At 42.7% G+C, this 10,221-nt stretch overlaps 1 pseudogene; it reads right to left on the minus strand.

Moving 5' to 3' along the window:
• Nucleotides 1–389: 389 nt before the first annotated feature.
• Nucleotides 390–1,217, minus strand: LOC113838994 (annotated as a pseudogene).
• Nucleotides 1,218–10,221: the final 9,004 nt, after the last annotated feature.

The following is a 10,221-nucleotide window of genomic DNA, read 5'->3' on the forward strand; positions in this document are numbered from 1 at the left end:
AGAAGCTTTTACAGGGGCAGACCATAAGGTTGAAAGCCACAAATTACAGGGTTTCCATGGTTACTTCACATTATACAAAGTACAGAGTATAGCAGTAACTATATATTTTAAGTGAGATACATTTGAGTGAAATAAGACAGGGCATGAGCTTGCAGGGTTAGAGGGTCACTGGGTACTGTCAATTATCCCCTAGGCTGCAATATTTTTTTCTTCTTTTAACAAAAGCCTGAACACATTTATTCAAAAACAGTTCAGTTAAGTTAAAATCCTATAATCAGTTCAGCCCCAATTCCAGTCACTTGGGTGCGAAGTGTAGATTTGTTACTAGCCACATCTGGGTGAATCCCTTGGTCCGCAGGTACAGGTTGGTGAGGAAGCTACCCTGCTTGTTAGCTGCCAGGGACAAGAAAGTCCTCCCCAGTTCTGAGCAGCGCCCTCCTCACCCAAGTGCCAGGGTCGCTGCAGGCCGCTCAAGGGCTCCCAGGTGATGGTGGCTCCTGCACAGGGGCGGACAGAGGCTTGAGGAATCAGTGTGAGGAAAGATTTGCCTGTAGCTGTAGTTGTAGTGAATGTAGCCGCGACACTGCCTCCTTGATGAGGTTTCCCGAAAGCAGGAGCTGCTGCAGGAGCTGGTGCGGGTGGTCATCGCTGGTGTGGGTCTCAGGCTGAGATCCACATCGCTGTTGCAGAAGGCGGGACATGGCTCTGCTCTGGGGCCAACCCCGCCTGCACGGGCCTGAGAGAGGCTGCAGGGTGCTCGTTTTGCTTGTCACCGGAGGTTCCTCAAGGCCAGGCTGCCGGGACACAGGGCATAGGGCGCTGGCGCCCGCGGTGAGCTCCGCCACGCAGTAGGGAGCCGCCTGGCTCCGCATGCGCCCGTGCTCCCACAGCATGCAGCGAATGGCTCCAGGGTGAGCTGGGGCCCCGGTCTCTGCAGGCACAGAAGATGGCAGCATCTGCCTCACCGGGGACCGGTTCTCTTCCACTGAGATCGCAGCCAGGACACGCAGGGGTGGGGGGCCCGGGGCAGCACTCGGCGAGGCAGGGCCATCGTGCGCTGTGTCCAGCTTCAGCGTCTCACCGATCTTGGCGATGAGCTGGTCCACGTCGGTCAAGCTGCCCAGAGTCACAGACTGCTGCAGCAGGAGGAAGCTGTAGTCCTTGTCCTCCCCCTCTGCCTCAAAGCCGGCTTCCTTCTCCGCCCTCTGGCACGGCATGGCCCTCTGCCTGGGACCCCTCGGCTGTGGGGGCATCGCTGACGACCTTGCTGTCTGCGGGCTTGGTGGGCGGCTGCTGGGGCAAGAGAATCACAGAGGCTGGGGACAGGCCGGGCCTGAGATGCAGAAGCCTGGGGCCAACAGACTTCCAACCTAGGGAGGCTGCAGGATGTTTACAACCAGCAATTAGCAAAAGAATGTTAACAGGACTGGTGGACAGTTACCTCCCCTTTTCTGAGAGCAAGCTGTCAGGTGCTGCCCATGGCACTCCGGATTTAATGAATTAAATTTTGCCTTACCTGTAGAAATTCCCTTTTCAGGGCCCAAGTTCTTAAACTTTTATTAATTTTAATTTTCATTTTTCAGCTTTACTAGCCTGGGGCCTAGGTCTTGGGATATTCCCTTAAAGGCCTGGGGTATTGACAGTAAAACACAGACCCTTGTCTAAAACTTGGAATTGGCCTGTGACAGATGGTAATTGTCTTGAGCCATGCCTTTTTTGGAAAGATTGCTTCAGATCTTGAGAACCTAACTCCTCCCACCATATGGAGCTGTTGTCATAGGTCCAATGGCCACTTTTGGCTTAGTAATGTTCTAAGAATCCCTGTGATCCCTTTGTGTGGTGCCATTTGAGTAGCTGCCGCTGAATTTGTCCCTTCATATTGTGCTTCCTGCTACTTCATAGAGGTCTATTCGTTTCTTCCCCCCTAAACCCAGAGTAGTATACAAGATGCTCTTTTCCTTAGAAGCTTAAATCTCAGCACTCCTGAGGCATAGGCAGGCAGAGGTGAGTTCAAAGCCAGATCACAGGTGTACTTAATTTATTTTGGCATATCTTTTGCTGTGTAATCTTCACATATGCCTAAGTAGCTAGATCTACAAGTTACCCTCTATTTAGTTTGTTCAAAGTTCAACCTGGAGTATGAATCTAAAGACACTTAAGGATGATGTAATATGTGGAATGCAAATGTGTCTAAACTGGTTCCTCTTTGAGCTTTACGTAAAGTTGGATGAAAACCATCAATAAAGAGATTTTTCTTTATTAACTTCCTAAGTGTGTGAACTGATTTTCTCCCTGGTAAGGCATATTAATTCTAGGACAGCTGCATTTCCATCTTGTTAGAAAAAATATTTCTGAGACAAGTCTCTTATGTTGATGTCGATGGTGTGATTCCAGTCTGTTACTTTCCATTGGCAAAGACCTTGCTGATCTCTATATTACACCTTCAAAATTCTTCAATTAAATGACTCTACCACCATTGAGATTTAAAATTGTCCATTTGATTCATGTAAGTCAACTATCCAAAGCAGTCAGAGGAAAAGAATATGCATGTGGAGCATTGCTTCTGTCTTCAGACCAAAACAGGAGGAGTAGCGTATTGGGTACACTGCAGGGGAAACAGGGAAGGCAATCAGCTGCTGGAATCACCATCCTGAAAAGGGACTTGACTGTGATATAACTAATGTTTTTGTAATTTCCCAGCATGTTTTAATTCATGTCATGTGAATGAACAGAGACAGCTTGGAAATGTTATCTTGAGCAAATGAATATTGAATTTACAATTAGGCAACTCTCCTATGCAGATATATGTGTGCCATCCTGTTTGATACAGTTAAGGCAGATCACAGGTTTCAGGTAGAGGCCATTGGCTGTAGCTCCATGAGTCACCCTACAGTACTCAGTACCTAAGATTTTAGATATGACAAAATTCATACAATGTCTTATTAGTGACAGTATCCCTACTAGGAAAGAGCCTACATTGTTTGAAAGTCAGCATAGCTAAGCATACTTTCATTTATTTTTATCTGTTTAAAAAACTCAATTATTGACAACATTTTTTAAAATTTCCTTTTTTAAATGCATTACAGTCATCATCCCTTTGTTTCTATTTTTTCCATTGCTTTCTTGCTTAAGAATTTCATTTCATTTTTATCTTCAGTGGTGTTGACTCATTAATATGTATCAGTTCAGAGCAATGGTTCTCAACCTATATAATTTAGATTATAATGGGTAGTCTTAACTAAGGATGAACTTTTGGAAGGCTAATCCATCAGGAGAACCAGTAGAGGGTAGCTTACAGGTTCCTTCCAGGATTCTCCTCTTGTTCTGCTGTGGAGAGCTGTAAGGAAGACCACAAGCCATGCCAAGGTGAGTGTGTGGGCCTGTGTCCCCAGACCAGGAAGAGCAGATGGGCTGAGCTATAGAATCTGAACTACTTGGGCTGGGATGGACCATGAGCCACATTGAAGTTCTGCTGGTCCCTGTGTTGAGCTGGGCAGTGGCCCTTGGTGTGGGGGACCCCTGGGAGTCTGCTATTCTTCTCTTATCTAGGGTTGATCAGCAGTACACCTGGGGAGCTACTGGCTGCCTCAGAGCTAGGTGTTATTTCCTATTTTCCCTCCTCCCAAAAGGCCTGTTTACATATATGCAGATTATCTGCATATTGCCAGGGGCTTAAGAGCTTGGAATTTGATCTGAGTTACTTTCTAGGGAGCTGCTGATGCTATAGAAGTCAACACCACTCTAAATAAAATTGGCATTTTTCTTTCAAGAGTGACCAGTTGTTTTGTCTTTATTAATCTGCATGTCCCTTGCTGGAACCTGTAAGAAGTAGTAGCACTGGATGCTACATAGTGGAGGTGCTCACCAAGATGAAGAAAGAAGGGAATACACACTGACAGATCACTAGTGGATTTGGTGGCCAGCATCAAGGTCAAGGTAGGAGTTCGTGCATTGTCATGGTTGCCTCAACTCCTGAGAGAGTTAGGCTTGTAAGGTACTGTAATGTGCCACAGCTCTGAATGGAGCTGGATTGGAAAGAGAGAAGCTCTGTCTCAAAAAGAATTAATTTTAATTAAAAAATTAAAATATAGAAAAATAGAAAAAGATAATATATATAAAAATAGAAAAATGAGAAAAATAGAGCAATAGTAAATACAAATGTCATGCATGGGTTTATTGGGATTTGTTTAGATATCAGACCAACAGAATCTTCAGTTAAAAATGTTATTGCATTAGAGAGAGCAGGGCATGGGGAGGAGGAAATACACAGAGCCTTCTAGGTGTTGCTTTGGACATGGTCAGGAAGGGCACTGAGTCAGAGGGAGTACCAACAGATGAGAAAATAGAGAACTGGGTTTGTTCCCCAGATGCAGGAGAGGGAAGCAGCCACAGATAATCTACAGCAGGTCAAAGGGGAGAGGGCTAGGGTAAGGTCAATGTCAGAACTTAGATCACTTGTAGCCTTGGGAGATGTAGCTTTGGCTGACTCCAGTCAAATGTATAAAAATGCTATTGATACAGCCAGTCAGAAACTGTGCTTAAGGCCTTATGGAGAAAGAAAGGCAACATAGGTAAATTTGGATCTGTTCAAATTTAGGTTGCTCATAATACAAGAATTGACTGTAACTGCTGTGTTACCAGAGATTTCAATTAGGGATTTTTCTGTTCAACAAACTGATCATAACCTGGGTAAAATGAGAAATGTGAGATGTATACAAGTTGTGAATGTTTGGTGTGGCCACACATGAATGTTTGATATATGTATGATTGTGAATGCATGAATGCTGACACAAGGAACTGCTTAAATTTCCTTGGACATGGTTTGTCTCAGACATAGTAAATTAGCTACCAAAATTGCTTTAATTACAGTCAATAAGAACATCCAATTGGTCACTCAATCTCTTAACAGGAGAGGTTGATTTGAATCCTCAAGATTCAGTTGGTGGAAAATAAAAGGAGCCCATAACATTGATTGAGGGGCAGTGAAAATCTTCGATGATTATATGGAATTTGGCAAAGGAGAAGATACTGACAGCCTCCTAAATTTTTATAGATGTAAAGAAATATCTATAAAGTAAATGTTGATACATGATTTGATAAATGTTTTTGAGGAAAAGCCTCTCAGGAGACAGCTGCCTGTTAAAACTTTTAATTGATTTCAAAGAAAATTGATAATCAGTTTCCAAAATTTGGGCTGTTGCAATTTATGCTATTACATCCTTTCAGATTCCCAAAATAGTAAGGAGCAGTCCCATGAAAATACTATGTCAATTTTTACTATTGGTTCTTCTGATAGAAGAGCAGCTTATGTTATTACTAGTAAAAATATAAGGAGAGAAGGCCCCAACCACAACTCAGAGAATGAAGTTAGGTGCTGTTGCAATGGTCTCTCAGCATCTAATAATATGATTCATTTAAATATGGACTAAGAATCATTATGTTTTTATGGCTCTTTAAATTGTTTAGACAATTCTATACATAAAGGATCAGGTTCCTAATGTTATTTGGACAAATTAAATATGCTGTTCACCTAAAAATTTGCTATATTTTATGGGTCACATTGGGAGCTGTTCAGGCCTTTCCCCTGCCTACTGGCTAAAGGGATCGAGTTAACAGATTGATTAATGAAAATGGTAGATTTTTCTCAGCCTCATAATTTTTATCATTTAATAACTAAAGTCTAAATATACAATTTGGTTTAGCTAGAGATTCTGCTCCTCAAAATTGCCAAACAATGAGCTGTACCCACAATATTTATCTGTAAGTAATTTAGGTATGAACCCAGATGTCCTAGAAACAATGAGGTCAAGCCTCCTGTGTAGGGTGTGCTTAAAGAGCAAGGCAGGAAAAGAGATTGGGAAGAATTTACAGGGTGACCACTTGCCTGTGTCAGACAGAACCCAAGTATAGAGGGCTTCTGGAGACAGGAGAGGATTGGGACTTTTTCTTTTTTTTTTCTTTTTTTTTTTTGGTTTTTTCGAGACAGGGTTTCTCTGTGTAGCTTTGGAGCCTATCCTGGCACTCGCTCTGGAGACCAGGCTGGCCTCGAACTCACAGAGATCCACCTGCCTCTGCCTCCCGAGTGCTGTGATAGATTTAAGGATTGTATTTTCAATATTCCTCTGCACCCTGCTTATTGTCAGCGTTTTGCTTTCAGGGTCTCATCTCTAAATTTAAGACAGCCTTATAAGAGTGTATCAATAGGTAGATTTGCCTCTAACAAGGATAATAGCCCTACCATGTGTCAAGTTTCAATCAGTTTTGTCTGGATTTTGTAATTACCCCCAAAATTGGCCTTCCTCACAACCCCCAAGGTCAGGCTATTGTGGAACATGTCCATCACACTTTAAAACCTTATTGGGTTATACAAGGGGAACCTTGAGGGCACCCTTGGCTCCCCTCACCCTACTTATTTATATTTTAAATTTTTTAATAGTGCATAATTCTAACAACTCTGCAGCAAGTCGTCCTTGGCTGTCCTCTGTGCAGAAAAAGCCTCTGGTAAAATGAATAGATCTTCCCTGGAGTCTTTGGAGAGGGCCAGATCCGGTTTTGGTGTGGGCTCCTGGGTCAATTTGCATTTTTCCACAGAATGGTGATTCTCCAGTCTGGGTCCTGGAGTGTTGTGTATTCCTGGTTCCTGCAGATTTGTTCAGCCTTCTAATGAGCCATTGGATGCTAATGAGAAATCTGCCAGCCTTGGTGCTGATGGATTCTTAGAAACAGGTGTGACCTTTTATGGTCAGCTCCAACCTTAACCTGGGAAAGGCAGCCGGCAATAAGGATTTAAAGGAACAAATATCCTAATATTTGGCCATGTCTGCTTAGTAAAGCTGGAAGCCAAGCCAACCTTTTTCCACATGTTCCACTCCTGGCCTTATGTCTGCTTAAAATACAGTCTCTTTGGCTGTCCAAGGGGTTAATTTAACTCACAAGGTGTGCTCCTACACTCTTTGATATGCTAAGTAACGCTCCTTCTGGAGAAATATTTAAGTGTTTCCTCCAAAGTTGCCACTTGGTGAAGCTGCAGAGATGATGGGATTGCAGCCTCAGTTTTCGTGGTACAGACATAACAATGGGATCCCTGGAGAAGACCAGCTTTTCCTTACTGACATGGGAGAGATCTTGACCTTGCTACTTTTGAAGTGGCTGCAATTGCAGCCACCTGGGAGTTTGTGGCTTAGCTGCCCCTCAGGCACTTAACACAGCAAGCATCCTGCATAGTTCTCAGGGGAGGTTCCGTCTGCCTTAAGATCCTTAGAATTATATTTATTCTCTAGTCTGAATGGGCAATTTAAATTTTAATTGGGTAACTTTTCTAGATTTCTCAATTGGCTACTCAAAATTATTTAGACTTGTGAGATCAGGGTGCCTCCTCTTTAGGGAGACTTCTGTCTTTTGGAACTCATACTAAAGGTCACTTCTGGTATGAAAAGGAATCGCTAGACCACAGGATTCAATTTCTGGGCAGCTTCCTTTTAGTCCTAGTCTGTCTGTGGCACAAAAAAACAGCAAGTCAAGAGCCATTTGTGGAGAAAGCAAATCATGCTTTCCTTGACAGCAAACAACCCCTCAATGCATGTCTAACTGAGTTGCAGGACAAATGAGTTATCAATGATGGGTTATTTTCAAGGGATATCTGTTTACCTAAGACAGAGGATCTGCACGGGCCAGGCAGGCTTTTCTATGATGGGCACGATAGATGTTGACATCCTGGAAATACTAAGACAGATACTAATTTCTATTTTTATATGTTTAAGGGGTGACCAGTAGGGTACCTCTGGGAGTGTGCTTTTCTCCTCATATGTAGGGTTGATCTGCATTACCCTGGGGGAGCTACTGGCTGCCTCAGAGCTAGGTGCTATTTCCTATTTTCCCTCCTGACAACAGGGCCTGTGTACAAATATGCAGATTATCTGCATATTGCCAGAGGCTTAAGAACTTGGACTTTGATCTGAGTTACTTCCTAGGGTCCTGCTGATGGTGTAGATGTAACCACCCTCTAAATAAAATTGGCATTCTTCTTTCAACAGTGATTGGCTCTTTTGTCTTTATTACTCCACAGATCCCTCCCTCGAACCTGAAAAAAATAGTAGGGCTGGACCCTACACCTTGGGCTCTGAGCTTTGTTGAGTGTGGATTCCCTGTGGAAGGAGAGGCTCTGCCTTCCCTGCATGAGAGACTATGAGCTGGTAATATCACTGTCCAGTGATACAGGCTTTTCTTTTGTTTAGCAGTGGGAAGACAGATTGGAAAACTGAAGGTCTGGATTCTAGAAGTTCTGGATATTACACTCCACTTTCAGGTTTGTCTTACAAATGTTACAGATAGTTTAGAAACTGTGAGAAAGGAGGGCATGGGAATCATCCTTCAGCAATACATGATTAGAGTGTTTTCAACACTGAGAGCTACTGACAGCCACCATCATGTGATTCAAGTGAAGTTCAGTTCCAGGGCACAAAAGGATTCTCTGCAATGTAGAGGTATTTCAGGTTAGCATAGTATTTTGCAGGTGAATAGGGAAGATGCCACATCTTGTGACATCATCCATTCAACTGGAAGCAGTCATCCACTTTTTCTTCACATTGTGTTTTGATTGGACATCACTTGGGCTGGGTTTGCCTGAACCTACAAGGGGGCACAAGGGGCTGTAGAGTCATAGAAGGCTCTGTAGGGAGATGGCTTACATTTATTGGTAGGGCCCCAGACCATGGGGCCTCTCTGGAAGAAATATCAGTTGCTGGAGAATAAGAAAATTAACTGTTTAGGGGTCACTTTTTGTTGCAGTTGTGAAATCTGTCTTTATTTAATTTCTGTACACATGGAATCATAGGTATCTGTGTTTGGCTGAGATTACTTTAGTCTTTTGGATAAAAGCTCATTTTCCTGTTTTTGTTCTTGGCTTTTTCTCTCCATTCTCTATTCTGTTACAAATATTGTAGGCAGTCTTTATTATTGATGCTTCCCTGGTAAATGTAGAAGTCATATTGTATCAAGGTGTGTACTGTATTTTCTTTCTTTATTTTGGTTTTTTGAGACAGAGTTTCTCTGTGGCTTAGAAGGCTGTCCTGGAACTAGTTCTTGTAGACAAGGCTGCTCTCCTAGTCACAGAGATCCACCTGCCTATGCCTCCCAAGTGCTGGGATTAAAGGCATGACCCACCACAACCTGAATATATATATATATTGAGCATTCTGAAATGTTTTCACTTTTCATGTAGCTTTGGAATCATCTTTTCTCTTGGAAATAGTTGGGCATTGTATTTGGAGTGTATTCATTTTATGTTGCAAATTAACCATAAACAACATCTAAATTGTGATGCAACATATTCCCTAGAATCATTTATATACTTTATTTATTGATGTGTTGTTGTTAATCTGTGAAAACATTTAAATAAGTGAATTAAACTGTTACTGGGCTTGGCAGGTGGCTCAACACAGATTATTCTGGGGATGACCTGAGTTCATATCTCAACACCCCAAACAGGAGGTTCATATCTACCTGCTGCTCCCGGTTCAGGGGATCTGACAGGCTGTTTTCTGTTGTGTCACCTGTACACACAGAAAACATTCTCTGTCTTTGTTTTTTTTTTTTTTGGTTTTTTGAGACAGGGTTTCTCTTTGGCTTGGAAGGCTGTCTGGAACTAGCTCTTGTAGACCAGGCAGTGTCTCAAACTCACAGAGATCCGCCTGCCTCTGCCTCCCGAGTGCTGGAATTAAAGGCGTGCACCACCACTGCCCGGAGAAAACATTCTCTTGAGCATAGTAACAAACACATGCAAAACATGGATAACATTGCTTCCCAATTTTTATTTTTTTGCTTATAAAACAACTAGAATGAATCAAGTTGTTTTAGTTGTATAATAGAAATCAAACATTGCTTCCTTAAAAATCTGTTCTCTAGTATTTGGTTTGGATAAGGTTTCCTTTCCTCTTCTTGATGCATTTAATGCAATGATCAATCATAGGAATTTGATCCTAACTTTTGTGAGCAAGAAGGTAGACATGCATAACTAGTATAACATTTTAGTATGCTGCAGGTCATTACACAAGGTTCAAACTCTGAATTCCCAATTATGGTCCTAAGCCTATCCTGCCAGGGCTGCTCATCTGTGCAGTGTATCCTAGCTGAAATTCAGGTCCAGCCTCTAACAGAAGTTTCTGATTCATGGGTCATCATCCTGGGGGAGATGCTCTATTCCCAGGGATAATCAAGGTGAAG

Source organism: Cricetulus griseus, unplaced genomic scaffold (assembly GCF_003668045.3).
Source record: "Cricetulus griseus strain 17A/GY unplaced genomic scaffold, alternate assembly CriGri-PICRH-1.0 unplaced_scaffold_1, whole genome shotgun sequence".
Lineage (NCBI taxonomy): Eukaryota > Metazoa > Chordata > Mammalia > Rodentia > Cricetidae > Cricetulus > Cricetulus griseus.